Here is a 7,537-nt window from a genome sequence, read left to right on the forward strand (position 1 = left end):
TTTACGCAAAAACCAAACTGAACTTGAAAACTTCATTTGGCTTAACCTTATGCCAACTGAATTGCACTTGTAACTTTATTGGCTTAGCTTAAAGCCATACAAGCAGCACTACATATGCTCTTACGCCACCCGATTTTTCTCCTTAATGATATCCCCATTGTCTTGCTCGAATTAAGCACTGTGCTCGTATTCTAATGAGACCAAGAACTTTAGGACATTAATGATTATCGAATGAGAACTATGTATCCTACCAGAGACCACTTTATGAGCATATAACACCTTGCAAAAGTAAGGAAACAGATATAATGATACAGCCATAACATTATACTCCCATTTACTTTAATCACACTATGCTTCATATCAAACTAGAGACTACTTTATAAGCATACAAAACTCACAAGAATGTAAGAATGATGACAAACAAGCTATAACCAAGCTACAAACATCACTCCCACTGAATTTCAGATTCAAACACATGGAATAAACTTGATGAAAATCACAATCACAATTCCACTGAAATTCACATAACACACATGCTTAATATCACTTTATACATCTATAACATAAACCAAGTAAATAGCATGTTAATAAGCAAAACAATAACATCTTAAACTCATAAACAAGACTCTATATCATCGCAAATCATCTTTGGGCAGAAATTACGACGTACAATGAGTCCCAGTAAGTTTATGAACAAATTCTCATATGAAAAGCTGTCACTCATATGAGACTTGATTCACATCAAATTTCATAAACACAAAACACCTTTGGGAAAGATTCGTGTTTACGATTTCCGAATGAATCAAATAAACTACCACAATCATATAATTCTCATTAAAACCACTTCCATGTACTCTCAAAGCATCACTTTGGCAACACTTAGTCGAGTAATGGAAGCTGCAAACTATTACAAGTTACAATTTTTCAAAACAGAAAAATTCAGACCTATTGTTACAAAAAAACCTCCATCTTGAGAAGTCCAAAACTACCGCAGATCTGAAAATACCTTGATTGTGATAAACAAACCTTCTACAATTGCTCCAATACTTGTTGTCTTGAATTTTTATCCCCTCACCATCAAGCATGAAGTACCAAACCACCGCATACAAGAAGAACTACAACTTTAGAGGGAAAACAGTCCAAAACTTCAACCATACAATCACTCTAGCTGCTGAATATGTATTAACCAGGTGAAATAGAAGTTGAATGTTGGAATTTCAGCTCCTTAATCTTTATGCTTAAATACCAAACATCCTATAAGAAAACTACATGCTGAAATTATACTTTAAACTAGTATTGCATACTCAACAACTCACTGAATACAGCACCATACATAACTAAAACACCAGAAATGATTCATACAAAGTTAGGATGTAGTACAAGGAAATAGAAAACACTCAAGACACTTAAACCTAAACCTTCATGACTTATTATCAACTTCTATTTCCTAACATTTCTTTTTGATGGATGAAAACTGATTTTCTTTTAAAGAAAACTTGTGAGTCTAAAAGAGAGTCCTAGTCATGCTTGCCACATGTCACTCCAACCTTTCCATCATGAGTTGGAGGAAACCTCATGGCTACATTGGACATCTCATATGACATGTCAATCTAAAGGACATGTCATTCTTAGACTCAACCTTATCTAGCATTAACCTTAAGCTAGTCTTTAGTGCATGATTACAACCAATAACATGCCTTAATGCGTATTAAGACTAATCTAGCTTAACATAGTATAAACAAAAATTAGTTTAACCAAATTGAGATTTGTTGCGCAAAACACACAAATGCTAACATCTACCACTTGTTTAAGCAACAAAACTTTTCTTGAAAACTTTATAAAATAATTTTTATGCTAGCCGCTCACTCGAGTCAAATAATACGTTAGCCTTCGACTATAGAAACCTACACGTCACATTTAAGATGCGTAAGCCATTTCTACAATCAGAAAACTAGACGGTCTATTATTCTCATGTAAAACATTTTATTTTCAAACCAGAAACATTTTATTGGCTTAGATTTACGCAAAAACCAAACTGAACTTGAAAACTTCATTTGGCTTAACCTTATGCCAACTGAATTGCACTTGTAACTTTATTGGCTTAGCTTAAAGCCATACAAGCAGCACTACATATGCTCTTACGCCACCCGCTTTTTCTCCTTAATGGTATCCCCATTGTCTTGCTCGAATTAAGAACTGTGCTCGCATTCTAATGAGACCAAGAACTTTAGGACATTAATGATTATCGAATGAGAACTATGTATCCTACCAGAGACCACTTTATGAGCATATAACACCTTGCAAAATTAAGGAAACATATATAATGATAAAGCCATACATTATATTCCCATTTACTTTAATCACACTATGCTTCATATCAAACTAGAGACTACTTTTTAAGCATACAAAACTCCCAAGAATGTAAGAATGATGACAAACAAGCTATAACCAAGCTACAAGCATCACTCCCACTGAATTTCAGATTCAAACACATGGAATAAACTTGATGAAAATCACAATCACAATTCCACTGAAATTCACATAACACACATGCTTAATATCACTTTATACATCTATAACATAAACCAAGTAAATAGCATGTTAATAAGAAAAACAATAACATCTTAAACTCATAAACAAGACTCTATATCATCGCAAATCATCTTTGGGCAGAAATTACGACGTACAATGAGTCCCAGTAAGTTTAAGAATAAATTCTCATATGAAAAGTTGTCACTCATATGAGACTTGATTCACATCAAATTTCATAAACACAAAACACCTTTGGGAAAGATTCGTGTTTACAATTTCCGAATGAATCAAATAAACCACCACAATCACATAATTCTCATTAAAACCACTTCCATGTACTCTCAAAGCATCACTTTGGCAACACTTAGTCGAGTAATTGAAGCTGCAAACTATTACAAGTTACAATTTTTCAAAACAGAAAAATTCAGACCTATTGTTACAAAAAAACCGCCATCTTGAGAAGTCCAAAACTACCGCAGATCTGAAAATACCTTGATTGTGATACACAAACCTTCTACAACTGCTCCAATACTTGTTGTCCTGAATTTTCATCCCCTCACCATCAAGCATTAGTACCAAACCACCGCATACAAGAAGAACTACAACTTTAGAGGGAAAACAGTTCAAAACTTCAACCATACAATCACTCTAGCTGCTGAATATGTAATAACTAGGTGAAATAGAAGTTGAATGTTGGAATTTCATCTCCTTAATCTTTATGCTTAAGTACCAAACATCCTATAAGAAAACTACATGCTGAAATTATACTTTAAACTAGTATTGCATACTCAACAACTCACTGAATACATCACCATACATAACTAAAACACTAGAAATGATTCATACAAAGTTAGGATGTAGTACAAGGAAATAGAAAACACTCAAGACACTTAAACCTAAACCTTCATGACTTATTATCAACTTCTATTTCCTAACATTTCTTTTTGATGGATGAAAACTGATTTTCTTTTAAAGAAAACTTGTGAGTCTAAAAGAGAGTCCTAGTCATGCTTGCCACATGTCACTCCAACCTTTCCATCATGAGTTGGAGGAAACCTCATGGCTACATTGGACATCTCATATGACATGTCAATCTAAAGGACATGTCATGCTTAGACTCAACCTTATCTAGCATTAACCTTAAGCTAGTCTTTAGTGCATGTTTACTACCAAAAACATGCCTTAATGCGTATTAAGACTAATCTAGCTTAACATAGTATAAACAAAAATTAGTTTAACCAAATTGAGATTTGTTGCGCAAAACACACAAATGCTAACATCTACCACTTGTTTAAGCAACAAAACTTTTCTTGGAAACTTTATAAAATAATTTTTATGCTAGCCGCTCACTCGAGTCAAATAATACGTTAGCCTTCGACTATAGAAACCTACACGTCACATTTAAGATGCGTAAGCCATTTCTACAATCAGAAAACTAGACGGTCTATTATTCTCATGTAAAACATTTTATTTTCAAACCAGAAACATTTTATTGGCTTAGATTTACGCAAAAACCAAACTGAACTTGAAAACTTCATTTGGCTTAACCTTATGCCAACTGAATTGCACTTGTAACTTTATTGGCTTAGCTTAAAGCCATACAAGCAGCACTACATATGCTCTTACGCCACCCGCTTTTTCTCCTTAATGGTATCCCCATTGTCTTGCTCGAATTAAGAACTGTGCTCGTATTTTAATGAGACCAAGAACTTTAGCACATTAATGATTATCGAATGAGAACTATGTATCCTACCAGAGACAACTTTATGAGCATATAACACCTTTCAAAAGTAAGGAAACAGATATAATGATAAAGCCATACATTATATTCCCATTTACTTTAATCACACTATGCTTCATATCAAACTAGAGACTACTTTTTAAGCATACAAAACTCCCAAGAATGTAAGAATGATGACAAACAAGCTATAACCAAGCTACAAGCATCACTCCCACTGAATTTCAGATTCAAACACATGGAATAAACTTGATGAAAATCACAATCACAATTCCACTGAAATTCACATAACACACATGCTTAATATCACTTTATACATCTATAACATAAACCAAGTAAATAGCATGTTAATAAGCAAAACAATAACATCTTAAACTCATAAACAAGACTCTATATCATCGCAAATCATCTTTAGGCAGAAATTACGACGTACAATGAGTCCCAGTAAGTTTAAGAATAAATTCTCATATGAAAAGCTGTCACTCATATGAGACTTGATTCACATCAAATTTCATAAACACAAAACACCTTTGGGAAAGATTCGTGTTTAAAATTTCCGAATGAATCAAATAAACCACCACAATCACATAATTCTCATTAAAACCACTTCCATGTACTCTCAAAGCATCACTTTGGCAACACTTAGTCGAGTAATGGAAGCTGCAAACTATTACAAGTTACAATTTTTCAAAACAGAAAAATTCAGACCTATTGTTACAAAAAAACCGCCATCTTGAGAAGTCCAAAACTACCGCAGATCTGAAAATACCTTGATTGTGATACACAAACCTTCTATAATTTCTCCAATACTTGTTGTCCTGAATTTTCATCCCCTCACCATCAAGCATGAAGTACCAAACCACCGCATACAAGAAGAACTACAACTTTAGAGGGAAAACAGTCCAAAACTTCAACCATACAATCACTCTAGCTGATGAATATGTAATAACCAGGTGAAATAGAAGTTGAATGTTGGAATTTCATCTCCTTAATCTTTATGCTTAAGTACCAAATAACCTATAAGAAAACTACATGCTGAAATTATACTTTAAACTAGTATTGCATACTCAATAACTCACTGAATACAGCACCATACATAACTAAAACACTAGAAATGATTCATACAAAGTTAGGTTGTAGTACAAGGAAATAGAAAACACTCAAGACACTTAAACCTAAACCTTCATGACTTATTATCAACTTCTATTTCCTCACATTTCTTTTTGATGGATGAAAATTGATTTGCTTTTAAAGAAAACTTGTGAGGCTAGAAGGGAGTCCTAGTCATGCTTGCCACATGTCACTCCAACCTTTCCATCATGAGTTGGAGGACACCTCATGGCTACATTGGACAGCTCGTATGACATGTCAAGCTAAAGGACATGTCATGCTTAGACTCAACCTTATCTAGCATTAACCTTAAGCTAGTCTTTAGTGCATGTTTACTACCAAAAACATGCCTTAATGCGGATTAAGACTAATCCGTTTTAACATAGTATAAACAAGAATTAATTTAACCAAATTGAGATTTGTTGTGCAAAACACATAAATGCTAACACCAAGAACAACAGTCATTGGTGCACCAGGAGTTTAATAAGTAAAGATATATACAACTGCTTGTTTAAATTCAAATGCTTATAAACTGCTTAGATATCATTATAGAGTTTAGGTGTTTTCTTGCCTGTGACTTCATTTAATGTTCTTTCAGCGTATCACCTTGCTCATTGGCAGAAACATTATCTTGTAGATGTACATGTTTACATTCTAGCTGCACACATTGCTTGACTAATGCTCCTTCATGATTCATTTTTTTTTGTTTCTCTTTTTGCCAGCGTGCTATTTGTCCCAACGATCTTTCCTGTAAATTATAAAAGTAGTTAGTTGTTGGTCTAAATCAATGTTTTATTTTACAGAATATTAATGTTACCTTTGATACCTCCTTCCCATGAGATAATTGAATTCGGGTTTGCAGTATTGGATATTCTTCCGTTCGATTATGCTGTTCATTGGCAGAAGCATTATCTCGTTGACGTATGTTGTTAAATTCTACTTCCACACCTGGGTTCATAGCGATCCAACCAAAATTATTGATTAGAAAACAATCAATATACAAAATTTGATAGATGGATCTCTTATTGTAATGAAAACTGCATTAAGGTTTTATAAATAAATCTTCTTAACGCCAGAAGCAGTAAATATAGTTTTGGTCATATTATAAATACATCTTCGCAATGTTAGTATTATTGGTTAACATAGTTTTAATTAGGTAACATAGTTTTATGAAGATCAGGAAACATAGTTATATCAAGAAATTTATGACTCAGATGGAAACTGCGGTTATATTGTGACTCTGCGGTTATATTGTGACTCATATCGAGGTTTAGGGCCCATGCCAGATTAGCTTTGGCTTGGACCGCGGAATAATCAAAATATTTGACGTAACGGGCGATCTTGTCCGCATGATGCTTAAAATCAACGACCACCTTTGACTTTGAGTCAAACCCCCAACAATCAACTGAGACCGTTGAATGACCGAAATCAATGGTCCTAATTGACCCATAGACACACAACCTTCTTCCTTATAATATATATTTATGATGGACCTTTATTGTCATTGTAGGTAAGTCGATGTCGTCTCGTTATGAAGCCTCGTACACAGATTTCTAGAGGTTTTTTCTTTTGTGACGATGGAGATGCTGACCGTTGTATAAAACATCTCAATCAAACTGTATTAAAGGGAAGATGCATCACCGTTGAGAAGGTAATTTATACTAAAGTTGGTCATGAGTGGATGAAGTATGTGCATTATTGTAGTTATTAGTAAATACTTTCATCTTGACTTAGAGGGTTTTGGTTATATTCAGACAGTTGTGTCGGTAACATACAAAGATGATCATTACGCCCATCTCAACTTAAGTTACACACAACTTGAGCAATGGCAAGCTTAACAGAGTTTCATGCACACTAAAAGAAACTTAACCTATTGTAATACCCAATGGTTATGGCATAAACTCCTACTAGTACCGCGATCTCTCTATTACTACACTAAGAGTATAAACTTTTTTGGCCACACTCTTTTCATATTGTTGGTTGTTGGAAATAGTAAACCAAGATTATGAGTTTTGGATAAACCAGTATACTTGGCACAATCAGGGTGGATCAACAGGAACAATTGACACGTTATGAAAGTCTAATTAACTTGAGAAACAAGTTGCTTTGGTTCTAGAAGAGTTCTAGGTGTCCGAGTATTACTATTTTTAGAAGTTC

The sequence above is a fragment of the Papaver somniferum genome, chromosome 7, assembly GCF_003573695.1.
Source record: "Papaver somniferum cultivar HN1 chromosome 7, ASM357369v1, whole genome shotgun sequence".
Lineage (NCBI taxonomy): Eukaryota > Viridiplantae > Streptophyta > Magnoliopsida > Ranunculales > Papaveraceae > Papaver > Papaver somniferum.